The sequence below is a fragment of the Hylobates moloch genome, unplaced genomic scaffold (genome assembly GCF_009828535.3).
Source record: "Hylobates moloch isolate HMO894 unplaced genomic scaffold, HMol_V3 SCAFFOLD_16, whole genome shotgun sequence".
Taxonomy (NCBI): Eukaryota; Metazoa; Chordata; class Mammalia; order Primates; family Hylobatidae; genus Hylobates; species Hylobates moloch.
In genome coordinates, this window is record NW_026652291.1 from 37,970,414 (window position 1) to 37,985,752 (window position 15,339).

A 15,339-nucleotide genomic window follows, 5' to 3' on the forward strand; every position below is an offset into this window, starting at 1 on the left:
AGGATTTGTGGTGAGTCCAATGCCCCTTTGTACTTGATGAGTTTCTGGATGCCTTTTGAGTCCAGCTCATGTGGGTGCTATTTGCAGTTAAATTAAAAAGTTTGGGAATGGGAGAGAAGGGAGAGAGAGGGAGTTATAAGAAAGGAGGTGTAGAATGCCATCTTAGCCAAGACTTAAGACAATTGGCACAAGGTCCCGCCTAGTGGAGGAGAGCTGTGAAATTGTGGCCTCTACCAATGCTGAGTTTAGCCTTGATACGCTCTCCCCTCCCTCCCTCCTACCCACCCACAGCCTTCTTTTTGCCCTGGGCCTTTTCTCTTTGATCCTATTTCCTTGTCTTGGCATGAAACCTGGGCCCCTGGCTGTCAGTGCCCTCAGAGTGTTTGAAACTACCAGCTGAAACCTTTCTCCTAACAAGATAAGAACCTTCTGCTGGTGCCTTCTGAAAACCCAGATGGGACTGAGAACTGACTTGTTCAACTCATCAACTCCTTATTAGATGCCTGCAGTGAGCCAAGGACCAGGCTAGTTCCTGTGATGCTGAAGATGTTGAAGGGAAGCCCATAACATTACAACGTTGACCAATCCTCCAAAAAAGCAGCTCTAACAGAGGACCCTGGCTGTCTACAGGGTTGGGTAAGGATTCTTCCAGGAAGAGACACTTATCACACACTCAAAGGTTGATAGGTTGATTTCTGATACTTTCAGAGATAGGCTGGAATCTTTTTTTTTTTTTTTTTTTTGAGATTGGGCCCCCTCTGTCGCCCAGGCTGGAGTGCAGTGGCGCGATCTCGGCTCACTGCAACCTCCACCTCCTGAGTTCAGGTGATTCTCCTGTCTCAGCCTCCTGAGTAGCTGGGATTACAGGCCTGTGCCACCATGCTTGGCTAATTATTTTGTATTTTTAGTAGAGATGGGGTTTTGCCATGTTGGCCAGGCTAGTCTTGAACTCCTGACCTCAGGCGATCCGCCTACCTTGGCCTCCCAAAGTGTTGAGATTACAGGGGTGAGCCACTGTGCCCGGCCCAGGCTGGAATCTTATTGTCCAGAAATGCAGACATTTACTGTGCCCTGCAAGGTTCCTAGCTGGGTACAGTGCCGAATAAAGCAAGCACGTAGTGAGTGCTTTAAGAAACTCTTGACAAGTGGAGTCTTAGCGAACCCACCCTAAGGGCCAGGCTGAGTGTTCCAGAACACCAGTTCCCAGGCTCTTTTGGGAACTTGAAGCTAGGAATCTATTTAGACAACAACCATCCATGCCATTTCTGTGCCCACCACCATAGAGCAACTCACTGTCCTCCTCCCTCTTTCCAAACCATTAATCCCTGCAGAGCCCTGCCAGCATTTCCCTCTTAGAGTCTTCTGGCCTTGGCCAAAGACCCAGCTCCACTGATCCGTCCATTGTTTCATTCTGGTAATACACTTTCTTGGTTTGGGCAAAGGTAGACTTTTAGTGCCCAACAGTACAGAGAAGGAGATTCGCAGATGATATGGTCTGGCTCTTTGCCTCTGTCACAATTACAGCTTCTAAACAGAGAGGAAGTTTTCTGGTTTAGAAGGGTCTACCAGATGGCGAAGGGTCCTGGGGCTGAAGCTTCTTAGTTAGAGTATGGGATTGTATTAGTGTCCTAGGACTGCTGTAACAAATTACCACAAAATGAGTAGCTCGAAATAATGGAACTGTGCTCTGTCACACTTCTGGAAGGCAGAAGTCAAATCAAGGCATCAGCAGGCGGCATCTCCTCTGAGGCTTTAGGGGAAGATCTGGCCTTGCCTCTTCCAGTCCCTGGTGGCTGCCGGCAATCCTTGGCTTCCTAGGCTTGTGGCGGCATCACTCCCATTTCTGCCACTGTGGTCACATGGCCTCCTCCTCTTCTGTCTCTTAAAAAGACACTTGCCATTGCATGTAGGGCCCACCCAGGTAATCCAGGATGATCTCATCTTAAGATCCTTAATTACATCTGCAAAGACCCCTTTTCAAAATAAGGTAACATTCACAGCTTCTGGGGGCTTGGACATGGCTACATCTTTTGGGTGGGCCACCATTCAACCCAGTATGGGGGTCGAGGAGCAGATTTCTGCTGAAGCCCTTGCATTTTGTGCTCACTTAGGAATTCCATGAGGAGTGAGAGCTGGAAGCACAGTGTGTGGTCATCTGGGCGGGAACGCAAGGATTTAGGCATCCCAAGATATACCTGTACCTGTTGTGAAGTTTCTGTTTAGATGCAGATCTGACCATTTCACTCCCTACTTCAGACTCTTTAATGATTTCCCATTACCCTAAGGATCAAGCTCGACGCCTTAGCGAGGCTTACAAACCCTTTGTGGTTTGGCCTCATTTCTCACCTCTGCCCCAGCCCTGTGCCATCCGGGGAGACTGACTTGTAGTTCTCCCTGCAGCTCCCGCTCACTGCCTCTGGGCCTTCAGCCCCTATGTTACCTCTCCCTGGAACACTCTTTCTCCTCTTAGCCCAACTGGAGACTGATGAGCTCACTTAAAGCTGGCAACATTGGTTTCTGTCTCGGCGGAGCTTCCCCTCGCTCTGCCTTCAGTTTACAAACCCAGCCCTGGCGCCTGGAAGCCCTCTGTGTGCCGGTCACCAGCAGAGTGGCTATGTTCTTCCAGTGTTGTCAACGCAGCTGACTTTGGTCATCCATTCACCTGCTGTGCACCAGGGCCTCCCTGTGCTAGGCCTGCGGCACAGCAGGGAGCAAGGCAGACTCCTGTGTCCTTGCTGTAGGATGCCTTCAGTGGAATTACAGGGTGCCGACAACTCCGATGGCTCACTGTTAGGGAAAGAGGGATTAACCCAGATCTAGGAGGGGAGATCAGGAAATATTTCTGTGTCTGATTTAGCCAGGACAGGGGGTGAAGCTTGAGGTGAGGTGAAGAGCAGGCACTCCAGGTTGAAAGCACAGCATGTGTGAAGGCTGAGAACACACAGAGAACAGAACTTGCGAAAATAACAGATCGTGATACATTAAAACAGGGTGGTGTGCAAATGAATAGGGAGCTTCTCTAGACTGGGTAGCCCCAAAAGGACTGCCAGAAGAGATGCTATTTAGTCTGAAGTCTGGATCGTGATGAGAGTCCCCCTGTGAAGGTATGGGGAGAGTGTTTTGTGCAGAGGAAACAGCTGGTACAAGAGCCAAAGACGGGAATGAGCTCGAGGAGTCTGAGGTACAGATAAAAGGCTAGTGTAGCTGGAGCATGGTGAGGAAGAGTACAGGATGTGGGTGAGAGAAGCAGGCAGGGGTCAGAGCCTGTAGGGCTCTGGAGGGTGGGCACAGGGGGACAGAGGGTGATGGATGTGATGGACAGAGGGTGATGGAGTGCTTTTAAGGAAGACCTGTGGGGCCTCACCCAGCCCCTTCCAGGAAACCCCAGTCTGAGGAGGGGGGCACAGGCCAGGGTAGGCTGCAGGGAGAGCCTGGGGTCCCAGGTACCCTTAGCCTCCATCCTGTTCTCTCAGAGGTCATGGATTGGGGTCAGCGGGACTGGAAATACGGATCTGTTTTGTTTTGGCAAAACTTTCTCTGTACCTGCTACATAAGCACTCCTACCCTGGGGTAGATTGCACCAGGCCAGGTGGTGCAGATGCAGGGCTGCTCTCTCTCTCTCTCTCTCTCTCTCTCTCTCTCACACACACACACACACACACACACACACACACACACACACACACACACCCTGTGCCACATCATGCACCCTAACCTCTGTGAGCTGGGCCTGTTGAGGCCCTCCTGAAGCTACCTGGGAGCTCAAGTCCCACAGATCCTTGGAGTCTCAAGGTTGTTGGCAGTATTGGACCTTCCCAGAGTAGGGCAAAGGTAGGGAAGAGGTAGCAGAGGTATTGACTCAGACAGACTTTCATTCTAACCCTGTCTCTACCACTTACTGTCTATATGACTTTGGACAAGAGACTGAGCCTCTCTGAGACTTAGTTCGGTGTATTTAGCTCAGATGTAGTTAGTTGAGTTGAGTTCACTGGGAGCACATTCTAGCCTCCCCCTAGGCTGAGTGCAAAAGTTAACTCTGCTGATGGTCTAGAGCAGCCAGCATTAGATGCTAGCTCGGCACAGCAATCTTTTTTTTTTTTTTTTTTTTGAGACAGAGTCTCTGTCTCCCAGGCTAGAGTGCAGTGGCGCAATCTTGCCTCACTGCAACCTCCGCCTCCCAGGTTCAAGCGATTCTCCTGCCTTAGCCTCCCTAGTAGCTGGGACTACAGGTGTGTGCCACCACGCCCAGCTAATTTTTTGTATTTTTAGTAGAGACAGGGTTTCATCGTGTTAGTCAGGATGGTCTCAATCTCCTGACCTCGTGATCCACCCACCTCAGCCTCCCAAAGTACTGGGATTACAGGTGTGAGCCACTGCACCCGGCTCCAGCAAACATCATAAAATGGAATATTAGACATCCGCGTTTAAGTCTTGTGGGCATTGCCTTTGGTTTTTAATATATTTGAAAAAAATTTTTAATTAAAAATAGAGATGAGGTCTCACTATATTGCCCAGGCTGGTTTTGAACTCCTGAGCTCAAGTGATCCTCCCACCTCAGCCTCCCAAAGTGCTGGGATTACAAGTGTGAGCCACCATGTCCAGTCGGGCATTGCCTCTGGGCATTGCCACAGGGATTTTTCACAGCCAACTCAGGATCACCACCCTGTTGGTTGTAGGATGACCAGCTGACTTGGTTTGCTTGGGACTGAGGGGTTTCCCAGGACATGGAACTTTCACTGGCAAAACCAGGCAAATCAAGATGAATTAGTAATGCTAGCTAGTGGAAGCTCCTTACTAATTGCAATACAGTTATTTCCTGCTTTGCCAAATGACCCCTTTCCCATTGGCTATGGTATTGGTGGGTCCTCTTCTCCCCAGGCCAAGGATGGACTTCTAACCCAAACCAGAACACTCAACCTCTTTCCCTTGATTTGAATCTCAACACAAAACCTAAACAGACTGTCCAATAACTCCTGCTACCTGGATCCTTGGAGGTGTTTGGCTTTCTGTTGTCCTCTCAGTTTGTTCTTCAGCCTTTCCTTTGACTCCATGAGGTGCCCCTCACAGCTTTCCAATAAATTTCTTTGTTGGCCGGGTGTGGTGGCTCACGCCTGCAATCCCAGAGGTTTGGGAGGCTGAGGTGGGAGGATTGCTTGAGCTCAGGAGTTTGAGGCTAGCTTGGGCAACATAGCAAGACCCTATCTCTGTTTTTTAAAGAAATTAGCCAGGTGCGGTGGCTCATGGCTGTAGGCCTAGCTACTTGGGAGGCTGAGGCAGGAGGATTGCTTGACCCCGGTAGTACGAGGCTGCAGTGAGCTATGATCACTGCACTCCAGCCTGGGTGATAGAGTAAGAACCTGGGTTTCTAAAAATTGAAGAAAAAAAAAAACAACGAAAATTACTTCACTTAGTTGCAAGCAGTCCCTTTCCGCATTCTCTATACAGCAGTGAGAACTTTCTGCATGTGGACAATCCAGATCCCTGCCACACCCCTGACTTCTTTGTAAACATGCGACCATCACCTGTGATCATATCTTTAACCTTCACACTCCCCCATCCTAACCTTCATGAAATGGTGCTCATGCTCTGAGCTAGTATCTCTCATCTAACCCCTACCCCACCTCCGGAAGACCTCGCCTGTTACAGCCTATGCCTGATTTAGCTGTTGTCCGTTTCTGCAGTAGAGTCCCCAGGAGTTCTTTAGGGACAGGCAGTCAAGGACAGCTGGTGCCCAGAGCCTCCCTGTCTTGCCCACTGGACAGCTCCAGGGACAACCTGACCTGCCCAATCAAAGCCAAAGGTCAGAACAGGAGACAGAACTTCACCTGGCCCTCTTCAAACTCCAAGGGAAAGCCTGTTCCTTGGATCCCTTCAGAAATAAAAACAAAATGACATCAGGTGTTATTTAGTGTTATTTTGCTGACTTTCACTCAATCTGTTCTCCCAGGATCTCAGATTTGCTGACCAGCAGGACCAGATGGCACCTTTTGCAGGACTATCTCATTGTTTCTGCCTTTGCATGTGCCCTGAGCAGCCTAAGAAACAATTTTTCTTCTTCTGACTGTGCATTGTTTCTAGTTTTTTTTTTTCTTCCTATGACTCTGCTGAGGGCACGTGACACCCAATTCTGGCTTACATTTCATATCCTTGAGATGACAGCTGACTTTGTTGTCCAGAAGGAGGGAGAGTGAGGGTAAGGGAGGGGGAGGGAAGGGAAAGTACCAGAAAATGGAAGGGGCTAGATTGCTTCAGGTTCATAACTCTGATTGCAACCACCCTCTTTCTCAGCCTTTCTGGAATGTGGCTGTTTATGCTCCATGTACCCCTGGGAACTTCCTGATTGCCCAACAAAGATTCAATACCCCAGGCTTTGGAGTCATTAGACTGGAGTTTGAATCCCAGGTTCCTGACTCACATGGGCATGCTGTATAACCTGTCTGAGACTCAGTTTCCTTATCTGAAAATGGGGCCAATAATAGTCTAGACCTCCCAGAGTGGTGGAGATTAAAAGAGGCAATGATTGTCGAGTGCTTAGCACCCAATCGATGTCAACTATTAGGAGAGACACTCTCCTTCATTCGTTTCACAAGGAAAATGCAAGGAGCTGCCACTCTAGCAAGCATTTCTGGAATCCTGCTGGCGAGGTCATAATGACCAAAATTATGGGCTTTAGAATGGTCCTCATCTAGCCTGTACTATTTATAATGAATAGGAAGGCAAATTACTTAACCTGTCCACACACAAGTTTCCTCATCTGTAAAATGGAGACGGTAAAGCCTACTCTATAGGATTATTGTGAAGGTTGAGTTAAATAAAAAATGTCTAAAATGCTTTATACAGGACCGTGATCCCTTACCACAAACCCGTGGGATTTCGCAAGACTTTTTGGATTCCGGAAAGGTAAAACATTTATATGCTGTATAAGCCACGTGTCAGTCAGCACCCCATAGTCAAACACATCATTATTTCTACACAGAAATCTATGAATATCCTAGTACATGGGGTAAAGAGCCTTTTTTTTTTTTTTTGAGACAGAGTCTCACTTTTGCCTAGGCTGGAATGCAGTGGCACAATCTTGGCTCACCACAACCTCTGCCTCCCGGGGTCAAGCAATTCTCCTGCCTCAGCCTCCCGAGTACCTGGGACTATAGGTGTGCGCCATCATGCCCGGCTAATTTTTGTACTTTTAGTACAGACGGGGGTTTCACTGTGTTGGCCAGGCTGATCTCGAACTCCTGACCTCATGATTTGCCTGCCTTGGCCTCCCAAAGTGCTGGGATCACAGGTGTTAGCCACTGCGCCTGGCCGATAAAGACTCTTATTTTCCTTACAGCCTTACCTGGGAAGACAGGCAAGGCAAGTGTTACAATTCACGCCTCACAGATAACAAACTGAGGATAGGGAGAGTAGGTTGTTCAAGGCCACGTGGTCCATAATTAGCAGCACCGGGATCCCTGGGTCATCTGGTGATCTGGCCCAGGGACTCCTCCCATGGCACCACACAGTATGAGAGACATGACCCTGTTATAACCATCCCTTTTGCTGAATGAACTTTACAAAAAAAGGGAGGGGGGTGTGGGGAGCTACTACATGGTCACCTTTTCTTCTTGTCTTTCTGAGTGTATGTTTATTTCTACATTATTTTCAGATTCTGCTTCTCCCATTTTGGTACCTGATACACATTTCTCTGTATTAAAATAGACAACATACTTGCTTTTTAAAATAACTGTAGAGTCTTCCAGAATCTTAATATAACCCAGTTAGCTTAGCTATCCCCCTACTGCTGGCTATTTGCATGTTTGCAATTTTGCACTGTTCTAAAAGAATGCTTCAGTCATCCGTTTTAAACTTTGCCTTGGGGATGAGCAAGCACATTGATTTGAAATCACCTGTCCCTTGAGCCCCCAGCTGGCTGGCAGTCCTGGGAGATTGTCTTTCCAGGCACTTCAACGATATAATTGTTGTTCCCAATCAACGAATCAATTAGGGTTTAATTGAGCGCCTACGTGAGGAACAGCGTGTGCGCTCTTTGGTACTGGGAGGCACAGAAGCCCTAAGCGATGTCTCTGACCATCAAGAAGCTTACGTGTAACCAGGGAGGCCTTTCAGCTTCAAATCAAGCTGTGTTTGTGTCCAGCCAGTAAGACCTTCTAAGCAGGGCTTTTCAAGATGGGTATCAGGGTGTGACATGCATGGTGAAAGCAAGAACTTTAAATAGGTCTCTAATCTATCCTCTTGCCTGTGAAGGGCATCGGTTTCATTCAACAAGAAGGTGCCAAAAATGAAATAGTGAATAGAGAAAACAAGCTCAGGAGTTCCATGAAGCCTTCCCTGATTCATCAGGTTTTGCTATCAGACTCTAACGGTTAGGGTGAATCATTAAAAACCAATAGTATAGGCCAGGTGCAGTGGCTCATACCTGTAATCCCAGCACTTTGGGAAGCCAAGGTGGGAGGTTTGCTTGAAGCCAGGAGTTCAAGACCAGCCTGGGCAACATAATGAGACCTCATTTCTACAAAAAAATTTAAAAAAATTAGCCAAGTGGCTGGCTGTGGTGGCTCATGCCTGTAATCCCAGCACTTTGGGGAGGCCGAGGCGGGTGAATCATGGGGTCAGGAGTTCGAGACCAGCCTGGCCAACATGGCGAAACCCCATCTCTACTAAAAATACAAAAAAATTAGCCTGGCATGGTGGCGGGCGCCTGTAATCCCAGCTACTCAGGAGACTGAGGCAGGAGAATCACTTGAACCCAGCAGGCAGAGGTTGCAGTGGGCCAAGATCATGCCATTGCACTCCAGCCTGGGCGACAAGAGCAAGACTCCATCTCAAAAAAAAAAAAAAAAAAAAATTAGCCAGGCATGGTGGTGCACTTTGGTAGTCCCAGCTAAATAGGAGGCTGAGGTGGGAGGCTTGAGCCCAGGAGATCGAGGCTGCAGTGAGCTGAGATCGGGCCACTGCACCCTAGCCTGGGTGACAGAATGAGACCCTGCTTCAAACCAAACCAAAAAAAAAGTAAGGAAAAAAATAGCATACAAAGTATCAGTTTCCTGACTCCCCTTGGTAGGGGGTCAGTGAAAAGACTAAACAGGACCTGGTTCTACCTAGCTTCTCTTAAGCAAGGCCTCTCTCTGTCTCCCCTCTCCATCCTTCAAATGTGAACAACAATAATGCTCTATGGGATTCACAGGCTTTTGACTAGTTATCAAGCGAGATCCTGACAAATGCTTAGAAAGAACAATATGTTACCCAAATGGGGATAACTGTTACCCACTGGGGATGCTGGGGACCACATCTCCTTCACTGTGGTATCCCGAGCACCCGGCACGCTGCGGGTCTGGCAGGTAGTAGGAGCTCAGTAAACATTTGTTGAACGAACCAGAGAGTTGGCAGGGGTTATTATGAGTCCATAAAGGACAGTGTAACGCACATCAATTCATCAAATCTAAGGAGAAGGCTCCTCACCCCCCACTCCAGCTCCACCCCACAAATCCATCTTCCACAGGGCAGTCTCAGCCTTTCCCTGTCACCCTGTACACACTCTAATGGGTCCCCCATTCAGTACAGCAAAGATCCGAAGCTGAAAGTTCACCCTGGGACGGGTGAGCGAGGCAAAGGCTCAGCTCTCCTCAGGTTTCAAGGGCTGCAGCACTCCCTGTCACAACGGATTGGCCAGCTCCACCTTCAATTCCCGCTCCTGGCTGCTGAAGCAGGGGAATGTCAGGCCAGAGGGATCCTTAGCCAACAGCAGCACTCTGACCAGCTAAGAAGGACACTTGGCACCAGAGAGCAGCCCTGCCCTCATCCCCCCGCCAGCTGGGGCCTCAGGTGTTCTGTCACCTCAGAGGCCAGCCAGCCTGCTGCTCCTGGAGCATCTGGTTACCAATAAGAGACGACAGCCTACAGCAGGGGAGTCACTTCACAGTGGCTAGAGCCCAGTCCACTGGCTGGACTTTTCCAAAGAAATTTCCTGTTTTTCTAGAGCCAATGTCATCTTCACTGAGAGCTCCTAGTAAGCCCCTAGTGGGACTTTTGTAATAAAGTCCCATAGCTGGGGGGCCGTGACAATCGGCTGCTTTCCAAAGTCTGTGGCTTCCTTCTTAAGGCATTTGTTTGTTTGGTTTGGTTTTAGAGACAAGGTCTCTCTCTGTTGCTCAGCCAGGAGTGCAGTGGTGCCATCCTAGCTCACTGCAGCCTCCAAACTCCTGGGCTCAAATGATCCTCCTGCCTCAGCCTCCTAAGTAGCTGGGACCACAGGCACATGCCACCACACCTGGCTAAATTTTTAAAACATTTTTTGCAGAGACAGGGTCTCACTTTGTTGCCCAAGGTGGTCTCTAACTCCCAACTCCTGGCCTCAAGCCATCCTCCCACTTTAGCCTCCCAAGCTGTTGGGATTACAGGTGTGAGCCAGCATGCCCTGCTGTTTGTTTCTTTTTTCTTTTCTTTCTAGCTTTTCAAACTGTTTAAGGGTATATGTGCAGGTTTCTTATATAGGTAAATTGAGTGTCTGAGGGTTTGGTGTATAGATTATTTTGTCACCCAGCTAATAGGCATAGTACCCTGTAGGTAGTTTTTCAATCCTGACCCTCCTCCTACCCTCCACCCTCAAGTAGGCCCCAGTGTCTATTGTTCTCATCTTTATGTCCATGTGTACTCAGTGTTTAGTTCCCACTTATACACGAGAAGATGCTGTATTTGGTTTTCTGTTCCTGCATTAATTCACTCAGGATAATGGCTTCCAGCTTCATCCATGTTGCTCGAAGGACGTGATCTCGTTCTTTTTCATGGCTGTATAGTATTCTATGGTATATATGTACCGCATTTTCTTTATCCACTCCACCATAAATGAGCATTTAGGTTGATTCCATGTCTTTTCTATTGTGAATAGTGCTGTAATGAACATACATATGCATGCTTCTTTAGGGTAGAACAATTTATATGCCTTTGTGTATATAACCCAGTAATGGGATTGGTAGGTCAAATGGTAGTTCTGTTTTAAGTTCTTTGAGAAATCTTCAGACTACTTTCCACTGACTGAACTACTTTCCACTGACTGAACTAATTTGCATTTCCATCAGCAATGTGTAAGCATTCCTTTTCCTGCAGCCTTGCAGCATGTGTTATTTTTTGACTTTTTTTTGAGATGGAGTTTCGCTCTTCTTGCCCAGGCTGGAGTGCAATGGTGCGATCTCAGCTCACTGCAAACTCCTCCTCCCAAGTTCAAGTGATTCTCCTGCCTCAGCCTCCCGGGTGGCTGGGATTGCAGGTGCCTACCACCACGCCCAGCTAATTTTTTGTATTTTTAGTAGAGATGGGGTTTCACCATGTTGGCCAGGCTGGTCTCAAACTTGTGACCTCAGGTGACCCACCCACCTCAGCCTCCCAAAGCGCTGGGGACTTCAGGCGTGAGCCACTGTGCCTGGCCTTATTTTTTGACTTTTTAATGATAGTCATTCTGACTCGTATGAGATGGTATCTCATTGTAGTTTTGATTTGTATTTCTCCTATGATTAGTGATGTTGACCATTTTTTCATATGCTTGTGGGCCACATGGATGTCGTCTTTTGAGAAGTGTCTCTTCATGTCTTTTGCCTACTTTTTCATGGGGTTGTTTGGTTGTTTGTTAATTTGTTTAAGTTCCTTATAGATTCTGGATATTAGACCTTTGTCAGATGCATAGTTTGCAAATATTTTCTCCCATTCTGTAGATGTCTGTTTACTCTGGTGATAGCTTCTTTTGCTGTGTAGGAGCTCTTTAGTTTAATTAGGTCCCATTTGTCAATTTGTGATTGTCGCAATTGCTTTGCATGAAATCATTGCCAGGGCCTATGTCCAAAATGGTGTTTGTGTCTTTATTCTGCCTTCTCTACCCAAATGTAAGCTCCAGAGGGTAGGGATCATATCTTTCACTGCTTTCTCCTCCTAATGCTGGAAACTGCACCTGACCCAAAGCAGGTGCTTAATTAATATGTGTGGAATGATTGAATAAAGAAACAAATGAACCCTTTAGCAATTTATTATATATGATAAATGATAGTTATAAATAATTACAAATAAATGACGATTTTAAATGACTTTAAAGGGAAGCAGAAATTTCCATAGTGTCTCAGGATTAACGTGCACATGGTCCTAGCTTTTCATTTATTATTTATTAATTCTGTTATTTTTTAAATCCTGTTTTTGATCCATAGGAGAGATGAGAATTAGATAATCATATGATGTGTATGTCAGAACTACAAGATAGGAGCACATAGTTCTAGGAGCTTCTGTAGTGGGGGATTTAACCTAGTCAGGGTGGTCAGGGAAGGCTCCGTGGAGGAAGTCACAATTGCATCAAGATCTAAAAGGAGAGGTCATTAACTGCAAGCCACAGTGGGGGAGGAAAAATACTGCAGACAGAGGGGATGGCACAGGAAAGGCCTTGGGGTGGGAGGGAACAGGTGGGGATGAGAAACTGAGGGGCAGCCAAATGTGAGGAGGGTGAGAACGAGGGTGGGCCGCAGGGCTACAGCCAGACCTGGCCAGCACCTTGGCGAGGCTGGGCAGCAGCAGACAGGCTGGCAGCATCTGACCGTGCTCAGTAAGAAAGCTGCCCTGCACGTTGGCTCACGCCTATAATCCCAGCAGTTTGGTAGGCCAAGGCGGGTGGATCACTTGATGTCAGGAATTCAAGACCAGCCTGGCCAACGTGGTGAAACCCCGTCTCTACTAAAAATCCAAAAATTAGCCAGCCATGGTGGTTCACGCCTCTAATCCCAGTTACTTGGGAGGCTGAGGCACACGAATCACTCAAACCCAGGAGGCAGAGGTTGCACTCCAGCCTGGGTGACAGAGCGAGACTCCGTCTCAAAAAAGAAAAAAAAAAAAAAGAAAGAATGCTGTCCTGGCTGGGACAGGGCACCCCTCAGGGGATGTCACCTCTTCCAGAGGACTCTTCCCAACTCCCTAGCCTAGGTTAGGGCCCTGCCTTTGTGTTCCCGTGGGACCCAGAGTATTCCCCCTTATTATATAACTTATTAAAGTCAACTTTAATGATATATTTTCTTACTTTTTAGTTTCCATCTCTCCATTTGTGAGCTCCTTGAAGGCAGAGAACCCTTGGCTTCTCTTCCTATGCCTCCAGTCCCTAATGCAAGGGCATGAGAGATGCCCATTCGTGTTTGATGAATGAATGAGTGAATAGATGAATGAATGAGTGCCTGGAGATCAGAGTACATGGGATGAGTGTTTGGAGTTCTACATACTCAGGAAGCCCCAGCTGACATTTGGAGAAGAAGGAGACACAAAGGTGAGGGGATGCCGTGCAGTTAGTATCATATGAAGAAAAACAAAATTTAAGGTGTCATCCTTAGAAGACGGAAGGATGACAGTTTCAAGGAGGATTTATTCATCAGATGCTGGGAAGGAATTTCAACAGGTAAAACTGCATAGGTTTATAAGCATGAACAAGCATGTCAGCTATGTATTTAGCAGGTGCTCATGATTTGTGTCAAGCATTGTTCTAAGTGCTTTGTAAGCAATAAGCCATTTAAATTCTTATAACAATTGCATGAAACATTTACCCATTACTATGTCTATTTTACAGATGAGGAAACTGAGGAGCGGAGAGGTTAAGTACACCCCTACCCTGCCCCCGAGGGGACACAACCAGTAAGTGACACTGTGAGGCTTTTAACCCAAGGAGTTTGGTTCCAGAAGTCTGGCTTGCTGCCTTCAAGCCAGCCCTTGCTCTGCTGCTGGTGCTAACCTAAGGATTTGATACCTTTTTTAAGGCCCTCCTGAGAAGGAGGTATGATTCTCCTCCATTTTCAGATAAGAAAGCTGAGGCTCAAAGAGGTTGCCAAAGTTCAGCTAGCTGACAAGCGGCAGAGCCAGGATCTACAATCACAGCCACGCTCACTGTGTCCTGTGTCTTCCTGATGCTCATGGCTGAGCTCTAAGCCTGGGTCACCTCCTCTGCCCCTCTCTCCACAGCTCTGGAACCTCAGCCAAGGCCCAGCAGATGGTGGCTCTCCATGCACATTTCTGACTCAGCCGCCCCCTCTCCACCCACTGCTTCTCATCCCAGCTCTGAACCTCTAACCTACCATAGTTTCTGACACAGGGACACCATCCTGACCTGGCATGAGATTAGGAACAGCTCAGGCCATCAGCATCTTTTGGGGGCAAAAATAGGTGCAGCTAAAATCTATTTATACATCCCCAATGGGCAGGAAGGTGATAGCCAGACCTAAGGAAAGGTTGTTCAAGGATTCAGCATGTCAGCATCCCGGGTACCTGAGCAGGCTGATGGGAGGTGTGCGCAGGACAGGGAGCCCCAGGCAGGTCCTCTGTCTCAGCTGGGAGGGCAGGATACTTTTCCTGGCTCTCCTTCACCCCGGCTTTCCTGCTCCTTCCCTCAGGGGCTTCATTTGCACAATGGCTGGCAGGCTCAGGAAGCTTCTGAAGCCAGGAAAAGGGGCACTTTGACTGGTCAACCCAGCCTCCTTGACAGAACCCTAGGGCCATGCTGACCCCCCGGGGGATAATTGGAGCAGCTTTTGAGCACACTATTTTGTTACTTTCATCTCAAGCGCTTGACCCAAAAGACATCTGGCACAGGCTCAGCTACTCAGTACCCCTTTCTGGGGCGACGTGTTACTGTGACCGTACTGTGCCTCCATTTCCCCATGTGCGAAGACAGAAAAGTCTCAAGTGTCTAGCACACGCAGGTTTGACCAAGGGAGACCACTATGCCCTAGACAATAGCAGAAAAAATTTCCTTGTGTGGGCTGAGGGAGGTAGCATGGCTAGGGTGGGGGCAGGAAAAGCTCAGGTTTCAGGATCCAGCAGATTTGGGTTCCATTTCTGGATCTGCCTCTTCCTGTCTATGTGATCTTGGGCAAATACTTACCATATCTGAGCCCTGGAAATAATAACCATTCCAATACTTAAAACAGGCCTCTGAGGTAGACGCTGTCTCTAGCCACATCTTATAATCGAGAAACTGGGCACAGAGAGAGAAATTAACTTGCTCCAGGTCACACAGCTGATAAGTAACAAGAGTCAGGATTCAAACCTAGATGGCCTGGCCCTCCTCTTTGCTCCTAACCATTACCCCACACTGCCCTGCTTCCTATAAAACCTGGAAGAGAGTTCTGATCCTAGTCCTGCCAGTAGGTTAAGGCACAGGGCCACTTGGGCCTTGTATTAGTCCGTTTTCATGCTGCTGATAAAGACATAGCAGAGACTGGGCAATTTACAAAAGAAAGAGGTTTAATGACTTATAGTTCCATATGGCTGGGAAAGCCTCACAATCTGACAGGAGGCAAGGAGAAGCAAGTCACAACTTACATGGAT

At 47.9% G+C, this 15,339-nt stretch overlaps 1 protein-coding gene across 4 annotated transcripts in view; it reads left to right on the forward strand.

Annotated features, from left to right (window-relative positions):
- TMEM229B (transmembrane protein 229B) overlaps positions 1 to 13,623 on the forward strand; it is a 61,929-nt gene extending 48,306 nt beyond the window's left edge. For 3 of the 4 annotated variants that reach the window (XM_032135052.2, XM_058429349.1, XM_032135054.2), the window contains exon 4: positions 500 to 3,649. The gene's annotated coding sequence lies outside the window, so the exon portion shown is untranslated. Of the gene's footprint in view, positions 1 to 499; positions 3,650 to 13,585 lie in introns of those variants that run through there. The other variant, XM_058429350.1, reaches the window with a different exon arrangement.
- Positions 13,624 to 15,339: the final 1,716 nt, after the last annotated feature.